This window comes from Thamnophis sirtalis, unplaced genomic scaffold (assembly GCF_051295495.1).
Source record: "Thamnophis sirtalis isolate CommonGarterSnake01/CBP01778 unplaced genomic scaffold, rThaSir2_p1.2 scaffold_15, whole genome shotgun sequence".
NCBI lineage: Eukaryota > Metazoa > Chordata > Lepidosauria > Squamata > Natricidae > Thamnophis > Thamnophis sirtalis.
This window is the reverse complement of record NW_028261395.1, coordinates 22792193-22815013: the sequence shown is the minus strand read 5'-3', so window position 1 is coordinate 22815013 and position 22821 is coordinate 22792193.

Sequence of the window (22821 nt, the reverse complement as noted above, 5' to 3'; positions counted from 1 at the left end):
CTGTTTTCTTTCTTTCTTTCTTTCTTTCTTTCTTTCTTTCTTTCTTTCTTTCTTTCTTTCTTTCTTTCTTTCTTTCTTTCTTTCTTTCTTTCCTTCTTTCTTTCTTTCTTCTTCCTTCCTTCTTTCCTCCCCCTCTCTCTCTCTCTCCCTCACTCCCCCTCTCCCCGCCCCACGTGTATGTGTGTGTGTGTTTTCTCTGCCTCGGAAAGATTCAGAGGCCATCTGGGGCGCTGGCGGGGCCCGATCCGTCTCCCAGACTTTCTTGGCAAAGCTCCGGCTCCGCCACCTGGCTTGGACTCGGCTTGTCTGAACTGCGCTAGACGCAGAAAGGAATGAGGCAGTTCGTGGGGTCCGTGATTTCCCAGGCTACCCCCCCCCCCCACGCTTCTTTGGCCTTCCAGGGACTCTCAAGCATTGGAAGGAAGAGGCCACCTGGCTTGGCAACGGGCCGCTCCGGTACCCTGCTTGCAGCTGCCTCCCTCCCTTCTGTCTCCTCGGGTCAGCTGCTGCTCCTCGCCCGAAACCCTAACTCCCCCAACCCCGCCGTCCCTGCGAAGAAGGCGGTGGTTCATCGAGCGCCGCCCGAAAAGCAGCTCCGTTGCACCCCGCGAGCCTTTGCCTGTCAAGGGCTGAGATTTGGAAATCTCCGCGCCTCCCTTGGGCGGTGGGTCTCGACAGGGATCTGGCTTCTTGTTTTTTCTTTTGTAAGATTACAAAGTCCTGGTAACTGGGAGATCCTCCACCCACCCATCCCCAGGCAGGGGATCTTGTCCCCCGCATGCTTCTCCCGTTCACGGCTGCCCATGGAGTCAGGTTGGCTCTGGAAGTTGTGTTGGTGATAGATAGATGGATGGATGGATGGATGGATGGATGGATGGATGGATGGATGGAGAGAGAGAGAGACAGAGACAGAGACAGAGACAGAGACAGAGACAGAGACAGACAGACGATAGACGATAGATAGATAGATAGATAGATAGATAGATAGATAGATAGATAGATAGATAGATAGATAGATAGATAGATAGATAGATAGATAGATAGATAGATAGATAGATAGCAGATCGGCTTCTCAGTCTGAGATTCTTCTCCTTTGATCTGGAGGTCTCAGGGTGAGTCCCTCCAAAAAGCCAGGCCGGACGAGGATGATGGGAACTTTAGTTTAAGGCATCTGGAGGGCGTATTGCCTGCGGGGCTGAAGAAGCTCAAACGGCGCCAGCACAGCATCGCCAGCTCTGGTTTTCTCCCCCCCCCTCAAATTCGGTAACAAATGAAGACAATCGAAATCAGAAGTGGATACACGAATCCTTAGATCAAACGCATCTGTCTCGGAATAACCGCTCAGTTGCTCTTGGGGCATCGCTTAAACTGCCGGGTTCGGTCTGTAATTTTATTACACTCCATCCATGGGTGTTTTATTTTGCTTTTAATTTTTGCAATAACCCCTGTGCTGCTTCCTCTATCGGTTCACTGCTAAATGGCAATAATGGGAATTAAAACCTGGATTGACAGATTTTGAGATGGGACTATTTTGTTCATCTCTTCGAAGAATTCTACTTTGATTTAAAACTTTTTTTAATCTCCTCGCCCCCCTGTGGTCAAAGTATGAACTGCGACCAGAAAACGTTCCATTTTTTAAAATAGATTATTTTGGGGGGGGAAATTGTTACAAATTTTAAATTCCTTTTACCCGATTTCTAAAGCCCAAAGGCGCAACTGTTCAAAATTAAAACAAGAGCTACAGGAGAGTTGTAATGTTAAAATAAGAATAGATGTATATAAAGACTTTGGTAAGCTAAAACTATTATGATACTAAAAAAATTGTATTCAGACAACACTGATTAATGAATAATGAAATGTTTGTTTTAAAAGAAAAAAAATAAAAAACTTTTACAAAAAAAATTAAAAATTAAAACAAGAACTGTTTTAAGGTACACAGCACAACTGAACAAATTCTATTAAATTAGAATTACTGCACACAATTACTATACAATTCTATTAAAATTTCCGCAAACTTTTTCAAACAAGCAAATATTAGTCCTCATGTTTTGTTATCACTTTGATCAAAGCTAGAATAAACTCCATATTCAGATCATGCCTTACATTTCAAAGACAAATTCCAAAAAATTTTAAGCAGTAGGAATAAAGGAATTTAATAGTAGAGTTCTGTAATTCAATCTTTTAAAGTTGACCTTTTTTGACATATAAAAATATTAGTGCATTTTTTAAAAAAATTATTGGAATGCGTTTGAAATAAAAGATTCAATAAATAATACAACAGCGACTCTCTAGTTATCTCTTAAGGCAGCCTTTCTGTTAAATTAGGGCTCATTTTATTGCCTGTTTCATATGGAAATAATTTTGAAATGATATAAACACCTTACCGAGCTGAATCAACCCCCAGAATGGCAAGTGAGCAGGAAAAAAATGATATTTCTCCCCCCCACGTGCGACCATGAAGTTTTGAAGAGTTCTGGGTGCAGAGGGAGGAGGGGCTTCCCTGGTCTGTGGCTGAGTGGCAGCCCATCCCCCGCTCCAGCTCTGGCCACAGCCACATCTAACTCAATCACTCAGATTTTGGGCCATCGCATTTAATTTTTTCTTCAGTCTCCTCTGCTCCCATTCCACTTTTTCTCCCTCTTCGATACATGATGGCCAGGGTGATTTAAATCAAGCCAATTTAAATCACAATTTAAATCACTAGAAAAAAGCCTTTATTTAAATCATCTGGATAACTTTGAAAGAGCAATTGTCATCTCTGTCCTGCCATTTTGATTTTTGGTTCTGCCTTTGGATAGCTAACACCCAAGAAGATGGGCTCAAGATCCAGATGGATCTTGACAGATTTCAACACTGGGCCCCATCTAACAAAATGAAATTCAATGTAGAGAAAAATATACTCCTATACTTAGGTAAGAAAAACCAAAAGTACACATATAAAATGGGTGAAACCAGGCTAACCAGTATCTGTGAGAGGGATCTTGGAGTCTTAGTGGACAGCCAGCTAAATATGAGCCAGGAGTGTGCAGCAGCAAGCCAAAAAAGCCAACAAAATCCTAAGTTGCATTAAGTTGGTCATCACACTATAAAAAAGATGTTGAGACTCTAGAAAGAGTGCACAGAAGAGCAACCAGGATGATTAGGGGACTGAAGACTAAAACATACAATGAACAGTTGCAGGAACTGGGCGTGGCTAGTCTAATGAAGAGAAGGACCAGGGGCGACATGATAGCAGTCTTCCAAGATTTGAGGGGCTGCCATGGAGAGGAGGGGGTCAAGCTATTTTCCAAAGCACCTGAATAATAGATCGAAACTGACCAAGCAGAGATTCAACCTAGAAATATGGAGGAACGTTTTGACAGTGAGAACAATCAACCCATCGAACAGAAGTTGCCCTCAGAAGTTGTAGGAGCTTCATCCCTGGAGGCTTTCAAGAAGAGACTGGACTGCCATTTGTCAGAAATGGTGTAGGGTCTCCTGCTTGGGCAGTGGTTGGACTAGATGACCTATAGGTCCCTTCCAACTCTGTTAATCTGTATCTGTATCTATGAGGCCAGGCCATACCTGGAACCCTAATTTAGGGGCCATAAACTTCTAGATGGAGTTCTAACACAATAGCCACCCCAACTCTTAACACATTTATCTTAGCAGAAGTATTACTGAAGAAAGTACGGAGAATAAACATTAAACTGAATTTTCCCACCCCCATCTCTGAATTCCAAATCTGGCAAGAAGCCATTGTCTGCTGACAACAAATGTATCAAAATAATAAAGTGTGTAGAAAATTATATTGCTGTCAATAATTTAATTTACACCAGACAACATTTTGACAAGGTAAGTGTTATATATGATCTTGCATTTAGTATAATATTTGGAAAATATATTCTAGGAAGTCAACATCTGATTACTGGAATCAACTTATATAATAATAAATGTCACAGTAGGTTACACACTAATTCAACTTTAATTGTCTTACTATCGAGGCAATGTGGAGGATAGTTAATAATCGCTGCATGTTCATTATAAGATGCTGTTTCAAACCAATGCCTGGCTTGGTGGTCAACATGGCTTACCCCAAAATCCCCTTGGTAGAATGGGAAAGGTTGAGTGCCAAAGAATGGAGGCCTTTGAACAATGGCGCTGGAGAAGACTCCTGTGAGTCCATTGGACTGCAAGGCGATCAAACTGGTAGTCCTAGAGGAGATCAACCCTGACTGCTCTTTAGAAGGCCAGATCCTGAAGATGAGACTCAAATACTTTGGCCACCTAATAAGAAGGAAGGACTCACTGGAGAAGAGCCTCATGCTGGGAACGATTGAGGGCAAAAGAAGGGGGTGACAGAGAATGAGATGGCTGGATGGAGTCACCGAAGCAGTAGGCGTGAGCTTAAATGGACTCTGGGGGATGGTAGAGGACAAGAAGGCCTGGAGAAATGTTGTCCATGGGGTCGTGATGGGTCGGACACGATTTTGCAACTAACAACAACAACAAATTTGATAACCCTTGATTGAATAGGTTGCATGAATATTTTGATTAATTGATTTATTGATTGATGATTGATTGATTACATAACATCAAGACCTTGTTGACTCTTAGCAGCACCAAAACAGAATTTCTCCAGGAGGATTGGTCCTCAACTGGTACTTGGGGTCTCCAATGGTGCACCCAGCGCCACCGTAATAGTGTCCACACTAAGCGACGACTAGAGCAGTGTGGAAAAGTGTGGTGCTCCTGCCCTCCACCCCCTGCCCTCTTGCCCTCTTCCAGATTGCTCCATCCTGCTCCATCCCACTCCGTGCCTCCTCTTTCCCCGCCCCCAAATGTTCCCTTCCTGGTGGCCTCTTTCAGGAGTTACTCTTTATTCATTATTCGTGGTTCTGTAACTCTTGGGGTTCCTGCCACATTTCTGACACGGTGGATGATACTGGAATGATCCCCAAGGAAAAAAGAGGGGTTTTTTTCTCAAGAGTTTGAAGGCCTTATGGAGGAGAGTCTGAGATGCGACCTCTAAGAAGACTCAGATTAATCTCTTGGGGGGGGGGATTCTTGGCTTCATGCATCTGAATTTGGTGGGAGACATAGGTTGAGTCAGGGATCCAAGTAACACTCCGAGGCTTGAGTTTCCTCAAAATTACATTTTATTAGAGATGTCATATTGGCACATCTGGGAAAACCTGAATCTGAAAGTTTCCAGGTTTTCCCCACCCAATTGAAAGTCCAAGCCCCTGCCCAGAACCCACATCGTATGGTCCAATCAGGCACCGTTCCAACTGGAGATGCCTCCCAGTCACACCACTCCAGATGCAGGCAGAATGTCCTTGACACTCTGAGAAAGGAATGTTATTATGACTATATATCTCCCCAGGTTCTGTTCTGACCTAGGCTTCCCCCAAAAGCAGGAAGCAGATTCCTGGTCCTGACAAAACCCCTTTTATTAAATGAATGTGAATTCCTCTCATTTACTTTCAGCAAAGGTCTGGTAAAGTCTTTCAAAGATGAAGTTATGACCACAGACCTTATCTAGCTTGGAAAGCTGCCATGTAAATATTTTCCAAATGCAGTGCTATGTAAGGAAAGACTTGGCACAGAGTCTTTGAGATTCATGGACAGATTTCCAGACTCCTGAAATGAACTAAGGAAGGAATGAATGGTTAGCTGGAAAAGCCCCCTCTCCTTTCGCTCCTCTTTTATTTCCTATGGGAGAGGCCATTCACTATCCACCTATGACTTTATTCTCAAGATGACCCTGATTTCTCAGCTGTTCTTTTCTTCTGGCAGCTCTGTACATGTGCACATTGGGAAAAGACTCCAGCTGTTCATCTGCCTCACTGCTGTCTAGCTATGAAGGCAGCTGAGAACTGCCAGACAGCCTTGGCCCCCTCTCTGCCTCCAACACAGAGCCCTCATCAGAGCCTTCCCCAGCCTCCAGGACTCACCCATGTTCCTCCCCAACCTCCTCACTGTCCAATTCTGCTGCCAGCTCCACTGGCCACTGGCAGGCCACAACAGCTTCATACAATCCCCCCTGTGACAGGCCTGAAGATCCAATGCCCAAGATGTCTTCCAGGCCTAGCTCTTCCTCAGGGTGTTTATTCATGAGTTATGGACTACATTGACTGGATTCAGAATCTGAGCAGAATTGACTCCAGATATACTGCTCCCAAGTCCCTTCCCAGGTTGCTGGAGAACTTGAAAGGCTTGTGAAGGGCATACCTGGTGTGTGTGTGGGTGTTCTTTTTATTCTATTTTTTTAACCTGAAGAAGAAAGGAGAAAATCCAGAAGACAGGCTCAAGATGCAGAAGGATCTTGACAGACTTGAACATTGGGCACTATCTAACAAAATGGAATTTAATGGTGAAAAAAGTAAGATTCTACATTTAGGCAAGAAAAACAAAGTGCACATGTACAGTATAGGTGGTACCTTCCTCAATAGTAGTAACTGTGAGAGGGGTCTTGGAGTCCTAGTGGACAACCATTTAAATATGAGCCAGCCGTGTGCAGCAGCTGCCAAAAAAGCCAACACAGTTCTAGGCTGCATAAACAGAGGGATAGAATCAAGATCCTGTGAAGTGTTAATACCACTTTATAATGCCTTGGTAAGGCCACACTTGGAATACTGCATTCAGTTTTGGTCACCACGATGTAGAAAAGATGTGGAGACTCTAGAAAGAGTGCAGAGAAGAGCAACCACGATGATTAGGGGGCTGGAGGCTGAAACATACAGTATAAAGAATGGTTGGAGGAACTTGGCATGGCTAGTCTACTGAAGAGAAGGACTAGAGGAGACATGATAGCTATCTTCCAATATCTTAGGGGCTGCCACAAAGAAGAGGGAGTCAAACTATTCTCCAAAGCACCTGAGGGTAGGACAAGAAGCAATGAGTGGAAACTAATCAAGGAGAGAAGCAACTTATAACTAAGGAGAAATTTCCTGACAGTTAGAACAATTAATCAGTGGAATGACTTCCCTCCAGAAGTTGTAAATGCTCCGACACTGGAAGTCTTTAAGAAGATGTTGGATAACCATTTGTCTGAAGTGGTATAGGGTTTCCTGCCTAAGCAGGGGGTTGGACTAGAAGACCTCCACGGTCCCTCCCAACCCTATTCTATTCTAAAAAGGGAAGGGATTTTTCAGTAGTGAAAACCAGGGTGTACTGGTGGCTCCCTCCCTCCATTCCCAGGAATGACAGTAGCTCTTGGTTCCACCCGCCCCCCCAATGAGACGAGACCATGGTGAGAAGTCGGTGCCTTTGCTGTTCCTCCCAGGTGTGAGCTCATCTCTGCGTTCCTGCCCTCCCTCCAAGAGAGAGCCCTGCTGGGCTTTTTGGACCCACGCCCCAGCACCCGGAGGCCCTTGATGGTAGCTGGGATGTCAGCATTGCTGGCCTGCTGCCAGCTGCCCACACATTTCCTTGCCCAAGGGGTGTGTGTGTGTATGTGTGTGTGTGTAGGTGGAGGTTCTCACCCTCAGCCTTTCAAGTGGACCAGGAAGAAAAGTGCCACAAAGCCCTCCGTTCTTTTCTCTTTTCCTTCCAGAGAGCTCGGAAACAAATGGGAATTCATTCTCCTTCTATCTCTCCTGTGCAACCCCCCTACCCCCACCCGCTTTCCCCTGCTGAATCAAAGCTGATCTGCCGGCAATAAAGGGGCCTGAATTTTCTGCATTGTCCTTAAATTTGGGCCACCCATTGGGAAGTTGAGGTCCTGTGATATAATAGTACCTAAATATGTAACACCCCAAGCTGGCTAATGTTACTCAAAATGTGCAACGTAAACTTGGATAAATTTCCTTGGAAGTGAGTTGCTCAGTAAGTGCAGAGAGAGAGACAGAGACAGAGACAGCGACACAGAGACAGAAAGACAAAGAGAGAGAGAAAGAGAGAGACAGAGACAGAGAGAAAGAGAGAGACAGAGAGAGAGAAAGAGAGACAGAGAGAGAGAGAAAGAGAGAGACACAGAGACACACAGAGAGAGACACACACAGAGAAAGACAGATAGAAAGAGAGAGAAGAGACACAGAGAGAGAGACATAGAAAGAGAGAGAGAAACAGAAAGGGAGAGACAGAAAGAGAGATAGGAAGAGAGACAGATAGAGAGAGAGACAGATAGAGAGAGACAGAAAGAGAGAGAGACAATGAGAGACAGAGGGAGTTAGAGACAGACAGAGAGACAGAGAGAAAAAGAGACAGAAAGAGACACACACAGAGAGACAGAGAGATAGAGACAGAGAAAGAGGGACTGAGAGAGAGACAGAGACAGAGACAGAGACAGAGAAACAGAAGAGAGAGACAGACAGACAAACAGAGAGACAGAAAAAGAGAGAGACAGACAGAGAGAGAGACAGAGAGAGAGAGAACCAGAGAGACAGACAGACAGAGACAGAAGACAGAGAGACAGAAAGAGAGCGAAAGAATGAGAGATGGAAAGAGGGAGGCAGATAGAGAGAAGCAGACAGACAGAAAGAGAGACAGACAGACAGAGAGATAGAGACAGACAGAGGGACAGAAAGAGAGACAGGGTGAGAGAGAGAGAGAGAGACAGAAAGAGAGAGATAATGAGAGACAGAAAGAGGGAGACAAAGAGAGAGAGAGAGACAGACAGACAGAGAGAGAGACAGACAGAGACAGACAGACAGACAGACAGAAATGGAGAGAGAGACAGAGAGAAACATGTATAGAGACACAAAGAGAGAGACACACAGAGAGAGACAGATAGACAGAGAGAGATAGGGAGAGAGAGACACACACACAGAGAGACAGAGACAGATAGACAGAGATGGAGAGATACACAGAGAGAGACAGAGATAGAAAGAGAGAGAGAGAAAGAGAGAGAAACAGAAAGAGAGACAGAGAGGCAGAAAGAGAGAAAGAGACAATGAGATATAGAAAGAGGGAGACACACACACAAAGAAAGAGGCAGACAGACAGACAGAGAGAAAGAAAGAGAGACAGAGAGAGACTGAGAGACAGAGCAAGAGACTGAGACAGAGACAGAGAGAGACAGACAGACAGACAGACAGACAGACAGACAGACAGACAGACAGAGAGCCAATTTCCTTCTTAAAGGAAAGTTTGTCTCTCGACAAGTATCCAAATGAGGGTTTCCATATAGAAAATGGAAAATGGTTCCTTCTCTTCCACATCTGAAAAACTTCAGTGAAACCATTGGGTTCAGTCTTGCTATCAGTCAATTTGTTCTGGTCAATAATTGTAGGATAACAGCATAAAAAGTAGCTTTGCTTTGTGGCAGCAAAAGTAGGAGAGGGTTAACCTTCCTTGGCATTTAGTTGATTGTTATCAGGGCAGTTAAAAACACAGTAATACAATTTGCTTTATATTGTCCTTTTTCAAAAACCGATGCCATAAAGATAATTGAAGGATGCAGGGCGTAGCATTTTTAACAGATTGCCCCCAGTGGTGGCTTTGATCCGTTTTACCCGTGTGAACCTCCTTGCATATTTTCAGAGGACCCCCTCCAAGTCTCAAGGAGTTTTTCGGCAAATTTAGGGACCAGCGGAATGAGGAAAGATTGGGTGGCCAAATGGGGGTGGTGTTGCTACTGGCATTACCGCCGGTTCGGTATCCATGTTCATTTACACCTAAAATGGTCTGCGCATGCACAGAATGTTAGAAAAGGGGGAAAAATTACATTTCTGCAATGGAGATTGTTCTGCGTATGTGCAGAACCAAAAAAAGAGATGGCGCTGCTGACAATAGAACCGGTTTCAGGTGCGTGGGCAGTCGAGTTACAACCTACTCCTCCGAACTGGTAGGAACCCACCTCTGTGGCCAAAGCAGAAGAGCCTTCTGAAGCCAGAAGCCCACCCATGAAGGCAAGAGGGAAGATTTGCTTCTGCCATGGCATCTTGGCACCTTTCCCATGCGGAGTGTACATCATACTGTTAGTCTCCCCCTGGGTTGCTTGAAGGGGCTGCTCTTGTACAGCCAAATCCTAAGGAGCCAAAGTCTAATTCTTGTCAGTGGGGAAATTAATGCATTTGTCCTTTTTGCCAAGCCGTGGACTCTGGTGTGCATCTTATTTGCATTACTCTACTTCAGGAGTGTCAAATGCGATTTCATTGAGGGCCGCATCAGGGTTGTGTTTGATCTCCGAGGGCTAGGGTGGGCATGGTCAGGGTAAAAAATTCACTAACAGCCTGAAAAAGTCTGGAAAAACATCCCAAAAACAGACCATTTTTCTGGCTGTTTTCTGGCCGTTTTTCAGGCTGTTTTTGGCCCAAAAACAGCATAAAAACAGCCTGAAAATACCCCAGAAAATTGCCTGAAAACAGCCCCCAAATGGTAAAAAAACAGGCATGCACGCACTAGCCAGCTAGTCTTTTGGTTTCTGGTGCTCCAGTGTGCGGACGCACGGACATGCACGCACTTTCCAGTTTGTGCACTTGGTGCCAAAAAGGTTCATCATCACTGTTCTAAAGAATAGATTTTGGAATCTGTGATTTTACATCATTATAGTTTTGCTGCAAAACAGCGTTATGTCGAAAAGCGTTGTTGGCAAGCCCAGATGGGATCTGTTTCTGATTTAAAAAGCAAGGAAACACGGAGTTCACTAGATAAAGCATCACTGCTTGGTGATAACATCAGGAGTAGAACGCACCGAACACCTGAACAGAAATCAAAGACAGTTTAGATACTGTTCCTACGTGGGGAACCTGCTTGGACTTATCTGCACAGAACATTTAAGAACTTCTGTTCCTCTCACCATTTCTAGCTCTTCCACACACACCCCTTTCTTTTCAGGGCTAAAATAAAATTCTTAAGGCAGGTGTGGGAGAAGTTAGGTAGACTTTGGTGCAATACGGGGGAGATCGGAAGTAGAGCATCAACCTTTTGACCCACAATTAGAGGTGGGTTGCTCCCGGTTTGGCTCAGTTCGGCAGAACCGGTAGTGGAATTCAGGCCTGAGGCGCAGAACTGGCAGCGACCCAGGCCTGCCACGTCCCCGAACCAGTTCCCTCACTGCCTCTGGGCCACTGCCATTTTGCTTTTTAGTGACTGCGCGTGTGCAGTTCACTGTAAATTGTTCTGCACTTGCACAAAGAACAATTTACGTTGAACAGCGCATGTGCGGGTTGCAAACTGGTAGTAAAACCAGCAGCAACCCACCCCGCCCACAATCTTATTGTAACAGATACTTTTGGAGATAAACATATTGATTCAGACTGCAACAGCAGAGTTGCAAGTGAGCCAGAACTGGGTTTCTACCGGTTTGGCCCGGTTTGGCCAAGTAGGTAATAACTTGGCCGGAAACGCGCCTCAAGCGGTTCTATCCTCGGTGCTGCCATCTTGATTTTCTGTTTTGCACATGCCCAGAAAAATCCTCATTGAAAAAATTTACTTCTCTCCGCCCCCCCGGTGCTTTTTAATGTTGTGCACATGTGCAGACCCTTTTTGGTGCAAATGCGCATGCGCATGGAGTGTGCGTCTGGCATGCATGCGAGCGAAGTCAGCAAATTTTGGGGGGCACCAAACCGGTAGTAACCCACCCCTGAAGTGAGCATCAACACACTGCTATGGGCAGGAACAATGAATCGGTCTCTGATTTCTTCCCTGCTGGCAGCTGACAGATCAAGAATTGGCAGCTCTTGCTGGGGTCCTTTGCGCTACCAAAGCGCAGCAGAGAAACTGAATGGCCATTCTTGCCGCAGAGAGAGGTGCATGTTTTCCCTTCTTTGACAGCACCCTCAAGGCCTGTAAGATGTAGCTTGACCTTATTTATTTATTTTTGCTTTGGCTTGGAATCAAATTAAGGACATTGTTCTATCTCGGTTTACTTAGCCCCCAAATCTGTGTCCTAGCTGCTTTCCGATTACGGACATTAAATGTTCTTGTGGCTCTCCAGTTCCATCTTAAAAAGGAAACAGATTTATTTTCTTACTTTAGTGTGGGAGGTCAGGCAGCGTTTAGAAGGAGAAGAATAAAGATAAGACTGGGCAGGGAATGTAAATTAGATCATCAGCTTCCAATATTAGGGGTTTTGTTTTCAACTAACAAGAGTTAAGTAGGAATCGGAGACGGTTTTCATAGCGCGCTTTTTTAAAGTTCTATTATTAATGGTCAGAAGTTATACATAATTGAAAACTTCTGTGAGTCCCAAAGCAACTGTTTAAAGGTTTGGATTTTATGGCAAATCTTGATCAGCCCCGTTGAATATATGAAACTTGGAGCAATTTCTTCTGACAGTATCTGCTTGATGGCTGCGTTTTCCCAAATATGTCTTCAAATTTCCTATTTGAAAGTTTGTCAAATAGTTAATTTTTTCTCTCTTTACCATAGGACTAGATCTGTTGGGTTTAGTACACTTGTCTTTGTCTCAGAAATCCATGATCCAAAACTCAAATTTACAATGTGTGTGTACGTGTGTGTGTGTGTGTGTGTGCGCGTTCTTTTGTGTGTGAAATCCTGAGCACAGTTTTGTAGCACCTGTGTCCTTCCAGATATGGTTGTACATCAATTTTCATCCCATCAGCCCACTTGATTAACGCTTAGCTGCTAGACGTTACAGTCCATGGCAGCTAATGTTCTGAAGGGTGATATTTAATTCACCTGCTACCCATCAGATGGGACAGGTATATACATTCCCATGTCAGAGCTCCATAGGAGAGTTTTCTTGGACCCTACCTATGCAGTATGTATACAGGAAAGTGGAAAGCAAAAAAAACCCCACCAGGTGAAACTGAAACTCTTCTATCTTCCAGAAGGAATAAGCATAACAGATGTTGAGACTTAGGAAAAAGTGCAGAGAAGAGCAACTAAGATGATCAAAGGCCTGGAGACTAAAATATATGGCTGCAGGTTTTGGGTTTAGCTCACAAAAAAAATTTCGGGCACTGAACTGGTAGTAATGCCAGTAGGAACCCACCCCTGATAGTGTGGAATGGAAGGATTTATACTCCTTACAGACAGCTGGTCATTTGCATCCTTTTAGAGGGTCCTTAAAGCACTTAGAGGTTTATCTGCATCCTCAGAGTCACCTGAGTGGTGCAAATGGTTCCTGTAGTCTGCCATTTTTTCCCTCTGGAAAGCCATTCCTTCTCCCACACCATTCCAAGGGTCTTCATCCCAAATTCTGTAGCTAAACGTCTGTAGAAATTCCAAGTCATCCAGGTCGTGGATGGCCCAAAGGGGCTTTTTCAGGAGGCAATTGGACTTTCTTGTTTTTTTTCTTTTGAAGGGATTTCGCTTCTCATCCAAGAAGCTTCTTCAGCTCTGACTGGACGGTAAAGAACTGAAGGATTTATACTCCTTGCAGACAGCTGGTCATTTGCATCCTTTTAGAGGTCACTTGGCAGTTTATCTCTGTCCTTAGGGTTACCTGAGTGGTACAAAGGGGTGTGTGGCGCCTTCTTGGAACTGTTGAAAGGGCAGAATTGTAGAAGGGCAGTTGCCTATTGGGAAAAAAGCACCCTTGGGAGTTCAAAACGTTAAGCTGTATCTGAGAAAGCAAAACACACAAACACACACACACACACACACACAGACTGAACCAGCCTGAAAGCAATATTTATTGGCAATAGTCAATGTGATGTATTTGGTCAACAAAATCTCTGCTGGACTGGTCCTACTGACTTCTCCTGAGACTGCAGGCACCCTGGATGAGTGAAGGGTGAAATCCAAAGGAGTGTATTATAATTTTTGGACTTTCAGTGGAGGAGCACCTGAGAGAAGCCGTGTATGTGTGTGCGTGTGTGCATGTGTGCGTCCGTGCACATGTGCAATGCAATATTCAGCTGGTGTGCGAGCTCCGGTTGGTGCTCTGCTCCTACCTCGTTTGGCCACTTTAAAACGTTAGTACAAAAAAACTTCCAGGCGGACGGGCTTGAGACCGTCAACCTCTGTACTCCATGGGTGACGCTATTTTATGAAATACTTTGGATAAGGTCCCTTTCATCTGACTGCTTGTCTTGTCCTGGATGGCAGTTTAAGGGCCTAGATCAGGGGTGTCAAACTGGATTGCTTCAAGGGCTGGATCAGCATTGTAGTTCTCCTCCTTGGGCCAGCTGGAAGGGGGGGGGACACAGGACTGACACCTCCTGCAGCACCCTGCGGTCAAAACAGGGCATGGGGTGTGTGCGCACACCCTTCTACACCCCATTTTGGCTGCCAGAAGCACTGCGGGCCGGTCCTTTGCTATTTTCAGGCTGGCCCCGCGGGCCAGATTCAAGCACCCCATAGGCTGGATACGGCTCACAGGTCTTCAGTTTGACACCCCGGGCCTAGATGGTTTAATCACTACCTCTTAGAACTAATTAAACCCCTCTGACCCACCCCATTCCCAGCATTTTAATCTGGATGCTTTTCCAATGGATTTTGCCTTCAAGGTCTATGCTCTGAGGGGACAAGATTTTTTTGTGTGAAGAATATTAAAGCAAAAAGAGAAAAGTTCCCTTTGTGTGTTTGTGTGTCTGTGCAATTTTCCTCGGGATGCTTTGGTATATATTTGGCCTCCGGCTTCTTCTAAAAGATGCTTTGGTATAGGCCTATCCAGCCTGGTGCCTGAGGAAACCACCTCACCTCAGTCAAATCACTGGATAAAGGTAGTGTAGAAAATTAGCACCAGGGGTGGGTTCCTGCCAGTTCTAACCTCTTCTATAGAAGAGGTTCCACAAATCTACAGTGCCGTTTAGAACTGGTTCCAGCTCCCTCCCCCCACCTGTCTGTACATCATCAAGATGAAGAGCGAGAGGAGGAATTCTGGGAGTTGAAGTCCACAAGTCTTAAAGCTGTCAAGTTTGAACACCCCTGGGGTTTTTTTTTCTGAAGGGTTAGGGATGCAATGGTCTTGTAACCTGACAGCTTTAAGACTTGCGTGCTTCAAATTGCAGAGTTTCTGAGCCAACATTTTGGTTGCTAAGCAAGAGCGTTGTTAAGTGAGTTTCACCACATTTTACAAGTTGGCCATGCCTACCAGGTCACATGGCTGGCAAGCCACTTCCACCTGGTCACATGGCTGGCAAGCCACTCACACAAAGCAGGCCACACCTACAGAAGAGGTTCTAAAAAAATTTGAAACCCACCCTAGTTAGCACCCACCCCTCTCCTAGAAGAATGAAATATTTTGAGAAATATTAAAAAGGCAGAATATTATATTTCCCTGGATGAGAAATGGAGAAACATACCCTTGGAAAGCAGCCCCCACCTTCCTTAATAGCCCTCAGCAGATGTCAGCACTTAAGAGATAAAGAGATAGATAGCTCTATTCATAAGCAAATTCACGGCAGCAAGTGTCTGAACAAAGGTAGGGTTATCCCTCAGCCACAATAGGAATTACCCAACAAGCCCCTTCATTGCTTCAGCCCAGACTTCAACCAAACCTAGCTCAGACAAACTCTTAGGATTTGTACAAGGCCCCATGGAAGTCTGACAACAGCCAATAGAATACATGTTCTTGCGCAGGAACAGAAAGCTCAAGTGCAAAGCCCAAGAGAAGGTATAAATACCCCCCACACTCAACTCCATGTGATCAGCTACCCAGAACCACCCATGGTAAATGAACCCTCTTTCCAATCAGCCTCCAGACTCCATTTTTTCTTCAGTGCAGTGGTGAAATTTAATTTTTTATACTACCGGTTCTGTGGGTGTGGTTTGGTGGACATGTTGTGGCTTGTTGGGTTGGGCTTGTTGGAAGTGGCAGGGGAAATGATACTGCAAAATCTCCATTTCCTCACCCCTCCAAGAGACGAATACTGTAAAATTCCCATTCCCTCCACACTAAAGGGGAAGGATACTGCAAAATCTCTATTCCTTCCACAATCCAGGGGAAGGATACTGTAAAATCCCCATTCCCTGCCCACTCCAGGAGGAGGATACTGTAAAATCTCCATTCCCTCCCCACTCCAGGGGAAGGATACTGCAAAATCTCTATTCCTTCCACAATCCAGGAGATGGATACTGTAAAATCCCCATTCCCTCCCCACTCCAGGAGGAGGATACTGTAAAATCTCCATTCCCTCCCCACTCCAGGGGAAGGATACTGCAAAATCTCTATTCCTTCCACAATCCAGGGGAAGGATACTGTAAAATCCCCATTCCCTCCCCACTCCAGGAGGAGGATACTGTAAAATCTCCATGCCCTCCGCATTCCAGGGGAAGGATACTGCAAAATCTCCATTCCCTCCCCTCTCCAGGGGAAGGATAGTGTAAAACCCCCATTTCCTCCTGATCATCTTGGGAGGCAGAGAATATATGGGAGCGGGGCCAATGATTTACGTATTTACTGGTTCTCTAAACTACTCAAAATTTCCGGTACTACAGAACTGGTGAGAACCTGCTGAATACCACTTCTGCTCAATTTCCTTTCTCCTGGCTTGGAACTGGACTAGAAGGACATTTCTTCCAACAGTAGGTTGGAACTTGAACTATTAACAATTGCTTCTTTTAAAAAGGAACCCTCCCAGTCCCCCAGCAGTATCATTAGATCTGGAATTGTCTGCAACTGAGAAAATAGAAGAACTCCATGAGAAAGGCCCAGATATAATCAATGGAAATGGTGCCTCACGGAAAACGTTAATGTGCAGAAAACATCAGCAAGTCCTAAACCAAGAGATGGAGCCCCCTGTTCGGCCGAGGTCTCCCCAGGCTGCCGTCTGCTGCAGGGATGAGGCCGAAAGGTGAGAGGGCCACAGCCAATGGGAGAGAGCAATCTTAATCTCTTCTTCCACATGCATGAAGTAAGGCCATCCAATATGTAAATGTTGTGCATCTTCAGTAACAGGCCCCTCTATGTCTGCCACCGTATGTATTTTAATTCTATCCTCTTAAAGGTCAGGAAATGCAAAGGGAAACAGGCCATCCTATATGCTCCCTTCTGGATCTTTGGGGCCACAGCCGGTGGGAAGGGGCAGAGATCGCCCAAAGGCCTCTCCAGCGACCTGACGAGAAGAAAAAAGTCCTTCTCCAGGCAAAGAGGGAGGTGTTTATGCCAGGAAAGGTGGATCTGCTGGGACCTGGTGTCAGGTTTAGGAAGGGTCGACATCGGACAGTTTCAGCAGAATCCAAGGGGAAAGCATCTATCGTCCTCAGGTGGTGTGATTCGTCTTTCCTCACTTGGTCCATTTTTTTCTCCCCTCAAAACATTCCAGAAGGGGGAATATTTTGGGATGGGGAAGGAAGAAGCTCACTTGCTGAAGCCTGAATGGCACAAGCGTTCCAGCTTCCAACTTGGTCCAGCCCCAGGGGGGGACAGATATCTGAGCAGGCAGGGAGGATACAAATGCCTTCTTTCTAAGTTCCTACCAAACTCTCTCTTCTCTCTCTCACACACACTCTTTCTTTTCCCCTCCCTCTCTCATTCTCTCTCTCATCCTCTCCCTCCCTCTCTCCCTTATTCACTCTCTGTCTCTCCCTTCTCCCTCTTTCTCTATCCCTCCCACTCTCTCATTCTCCCTATCCCTCCATCTCTTTCTCTCTCTCTCCCTCCCTTTCTCTCTCCCTTCTCTCTCCCTCCTTCTCCCTCCCTCTCATTCTGTCCCCCTCTCTCTTTCTCTCCCCTCCTTTTCTTCCCCTCCTTCTCATTCTCTTTCTCCCTCCCTCTTTCTCCCTCCCTCCCTCATTCTCTCTCCCTTCCTCTCTTTTTCCCCTCCTTCATTCTCTCTCTCCCTCCCTCTTCCACATTCTTTCTCCCTCCCTCATTCTATCTCTCTCCCTCCTGATCTCTCCCTCCCCCCTCTCTCCTTTCTTTCTCTCTCATTTTCTCCCTCCCTCTCTCTCCCCCCCCCTTTGCTGGAAACAGAATTCTTCCTCCAGAGTAAATAGAGTGGAATGAAATCTACTGAATTTATTGAAATCACACAGTGCCCATTATTCCAGGACCTGCAAATGTTTCAAATAGTGTATGAAGAAAAAATATTCCAAATGATTATTGATGGGTTAATCGAGTTAACCACGTCCACTTTCTTGCCCCATTAATGTGGACAGTATTTCACCATCATCAAGCAAAAAGCCAAATGTTAATGGTTCAGGTAATCAGTTCCTAATGAAGCCCCGTGCACCTTCAAATCATTTACGGCTTTCATAATCACTGAAGGGGACAGTGAGTCCCACAGTCCCACCTGTTTCCTCATGCACCCCTTCCCAAAAAGCTCCCTGGTTGGAGTGAATCCCTGCTTTTACTTTCCCCCTAAAGCATGAAGGGACAGAAAATAAGGAAACGGGGATTAAAAACTCGACCCATTTTAACCTAAAATTCTTCAGCTTCATTTAAACTTTGCGGGTACTTAAAAGTGCATTTGGCTAGAGAAATGGCTGCTTTTTGTTTTTTTTTCTTCAAGCCAGATTGAGACAAACCACATGCTGGTCTGTTGCTCTGAGGAACGCCCTCCTCGTACTCTTCCTCCTCCTCCTCCATTGCTGCTGAGTTTAGGGATCCACTCCCAGGACAAGAGTTTGTCATGGCTTTTCAAAAAAAAATATGTTGAGGCTTTGGAAAAAGTGCAGAGAAGAGCAACCAAGACAATTAAAGGCCTGGAGAATAAACCATACAAAGAATGATTTCAGGATTTGGGTTTGGCTAGCCCAGAGAAAAGAAGGACTAAGGGTGACATGTAAGTAACATTCCAGTATTTGAGGGGCCGCCACAAAGAAGAGGGGATCAATTTATTTTCCAAAGCACCAGAAAGCAAGATAAGAAACAATGGATGGAAAACAGGAGAGAGATATAAAACCCAGTCAAGACACTATTAAAAGGAAAGGGGGGGGGGAAGAAGGGGGAAAATAGAAAATAAAGTATTAATATATAAGGATATGTTCAAGAATGAGATATAGAGGGGAAAATAGGATATGATAATGAAGAAAAGGGAATATGAAAGGGTAAGCATAAAATTATAACAGGGCTTCCGGGAATACCATCCCTAAAATACACCAGTTCAGAGTTGAAAACAGATAACCACTACAACAGAAAAGGAAAGGAAGAAAGGAGGAGAGGAGGAGAGAGGAAAGGGGAGAGAAGGAAGAAAGATGAAAGGAGAGCAAGGAGGGAAGTGATAGAAAGAGGAGAGAGGGTAGGAGGGGGAAGGGGAAGAGAGGAGTAGGGGAGAGGTAAGGGAAGTAGGAAAGGGAAAGGAGAGGAGGAAGGAAGAAAGTAGAGAAGGGAGGGGGGTGAATACAAAATAGATGTATGGGATGGTAAGAAAAGTAACCTGGAATGTATATTTTAACTTTTTATATGGAAAAACAAATATGTAAAAGTGATTAAGATAAATAATAACAATAACTATATGAATGTATACCTGTAACTATATTTAAGGGAATAAAAATAAACAAACTTTAAAAAAAAAAGAAACAATGGATGGAAACTAATCAAGGACAGAAGCATCCTGGAATTAAGGAGAAACTTCCTAAAAGTGTGGACAATCAACCGGTGGAACAGCTTTGCCTTCAGAAGTTGGGGGTGCATTTAAGAAGAGACTGGACAGCCACTTGTCTCAAATGGTATAAGGTCTCCTGCTTGAGCAGGGGGTTAGACTAGAAGACCTCCAAGCTCCCTTCCAACTCTATTTTGACATTTACTTCACCTGCAACGATGGCTGACTTTCTGGGGCAGCCTAGGGATTTCCCCCTGGTGTCCTATCTCCACATCTCTCCCTGCTGAGCAATCTGAGATCAGCCAAGGAGAAATTCCCCACCCCTTCCCCCCATGTTTCACTGCTCTTACAACTCCAGGAATTTGATCTCAATTCATCCAGGAGTCCCAGGCTGGCAAATCCCAAATTAAGCCCTGCAAATGGTTGGCTCTCGCCAGCTTTTGAGAAGCAGTGAACAAAGGCCTGGCTGAAAGCTCCTGATTGCACGGACCAGTCGAGAAAGCCACACCTGCAGGAGTAGCCCCTTTTCTGTCCCCGCCCAAGAGACCTGTCCAAGGAGTGATTAATTACGGAATAAACAAAGGCCTGGGAACAAAGAGGCGGCGGGGGGGGGGGGGAACTAATCAGCGAGAGCACGTGGCTCAAGCTGGGTGGATGAGGAGATGGTCCAGGAGGATGGATGGTCCTTGGAAAGCTTGATGCTTCGGAGAATGTCTTTGACCCGGAAAAATCGACCTGGGGCGGAAAGGAAAGGAAATCTGGGGCATATTTCAAATGGGCTCATTTCGGTGGTGCTCTGTCCCCTTGCCCAGCCAGAGAATCAAATCTGGAAGAAAATGTGCTAATGAGGATTTTTAATTGGACTTCTTTGCCTGATCGTAACTGAAACAAGAGATGCTCTACTTGACAGCTTAATCTATTATTGCGAAAGGCGCTTGCAAAGGCTTTGTTGATTACATCCACCGATTAGCCTAACTATGTCCCTACTAATTTGAGAAGCCATGAATCACGGGGTTCAAACGGGGCTCAGATGAGTCAATTATTCTAAGCAGGAATATCAAAACCTCATATTTTCTACACCAAGGAATTCAGCCAGCTAAGCTCAACCACGAACCAAAATGAGCTTTATTACACATTCTCAATTGACCAAGTCATTAGCAACGCGGAAGAAGCTTTTGCTAATTTTTCAGCGTATGCGGCATTGCCTTGCCCTAAGGATCCCTTCTGGAAGAATTTATTAACTTGAAAAACATTTGATGGAGGCGGGTAGGCGGGTGGGGAGAGTGGCTGAGGAAGTCTTGTTGCTTGCGGAGTGCTGGAGCCAGTTCTGAAATTATTTCATACAAGATTTTATTTGAGCTATTTGGGTAACTTTATGCCGGGAGAAAGTTGTCAGAGAAGTGGTAGCAGAGGTGGGTTCCTACCGGTTCAGACTGGTTTGGCTGAAGCGGTAGTGATTTGGTGGCCTGAGTCACTGTAACCAGCAGTGATCCAGGCTTGCCATGCCCCTGAACCGGTTCTTCTACAGGGCCGTCTTCTTGATTTTCACTTCTGCGCATGCAAAGAACAATTGTAATTGCACAAATTTTAATTTTTTCCTTTTGCATATGCAGACTTATTTTTGTGCAAATGCCCACATGTGCAGAGTGCACACACAAAATTGAGATGAAGAGTGTGGAAAAGAAGAGAGAGGCAAGAGGAAGAAGAAAGGTTAGGAGAGAGGGCAGAGGGGGTGGGGGAAGAGGAGGAGAGAAAGAAGGAATGGAAAGGAGAGAGAAGAGAAGAAGGGAAAGTAGAGAAGAGGAGGATGACAGAGGGAAGAAAGGAGAGAAGGAGGAGGAGAGGGAGAAGAAAGTGATGGATAAGGTACAAATATGATGTATAGAGAGCAGAAGAGAAAATGATAATCCTTGGGGGTTGACGGTAAAACGAATCGACTTAATATTTAATAATACAAAATAGTGTTGGTTAAAAAAAAATTGTGTGCACCGAACCAGCAGTAATGCCAGGAGTAACCCACCCCTGAGTGGTAGGCACTGATGTGTTTGGAACTGGTCCACATTCACAAGTGCAAACCATCTCAGAAGGCAAGCAGGAGGCAGACACTGAGCTTGGAGAACAAAAAGGCCCCAATATGTTCAAAAACATATTACCGTATTTCCAGTGGTGGGTTGCAGGCGGTACGCCCCGGTATTGATGTACCGGATCCTGCTGGGAGCACCAGGTACCGTTCCGGTATGGTGCTCTGGAAGGCCCACCCGCCCTCCTTACCTGTGCTTTAAGCTATTGGCGCTTCCGCGCACGCACATGGCACATACGGCGCCTGCGCAACACTCCGCAGAGCAGCTGGAGAGTTGCGGAGCTTGCAGAAGCATCATTTGATGCTACAATGCATGTGCGCATGCTGTGTGTGTGCATGTGGATGACTCCGGGGCCGCTCCATCCATACCGGTTGGAACGGAATCCGGAACCCACCACTGCATATTTTTCAAAGGACTGTGTGCACAATTATTAGGCAAGTGAGTATTTTGACCACATCATCATCATTTTTATGCATATTTTCCACCTCCAAGCTATGTAAACTTGCATGCTTAGTGGGTATAAACATATCAGGTGAGGTGTGTAGTGAGGCCTAAGGAGATCAACACCGTATATCAAGGTGTGCATAATTATTAGGCAACTTCTTTTCCACAGGCAAAATAGGCCAAACAAAAAAAAAACAGGAGAGAGAGAGAGAGAGAGAGAGAGAGGGAGGGAGGGAGGGAGGGAGGGAGGAGAGAGAGAGAGAGAGAGAGAGAGAGAGAGAGAGAGAGAGAGATTTAACTGATGCTGAAAAGTCAAAAATGGTAAAAGGTCTTTCAGAGAGATGCATCACTATTGAAATTGCTAATGTATTGGGGCATGATCACAGAACCATCAAAGGTTAATTGCAAATAGCTAACAGGGCTGCAAGAAATGTGTTGAGAAAAAAAAGACGCACCTTAACTGCCAAAGATTTGAGAAGAATCAAATGTGAAGCTACCCATTCTCCTCCAGGGCTGTCATATTCCAAAACTGCAACCTACCTGGAGTACCAAGAAGTACAAGGTGTTTGGTGCTCAAAGATATGACCAAAGTAAGGAAGGTTGAAATCCGATCACCACAGAACAAGACACATAAGTTGAAATGGCAAGACTGAGCCAAGAAATATCTGAAGACAGATTTTTCAATAGTTTATAACTACTGATGAGATGAGCGTGACTCTTGATGGACCAGATGGACGGGACTGTGGCTGGATCAGTAATGGGCACAGAGCTCCAAAGTTATTGGCGGTCCTTCCCCACCCAATTCACCACCCCATTTCTGGTGAGCCTCCTACGTAGGTTGAATGCCAATGTTCTGCATTTTATTGTCCTGTCAAAAGAGTCCCAACTACGGGAAGCATTTCCCCCAAAAGTGATAATGATACTGATCACCGTGTTAAGAACCCTCCCATAAAATGTCGCTCGGCTTTCCCACA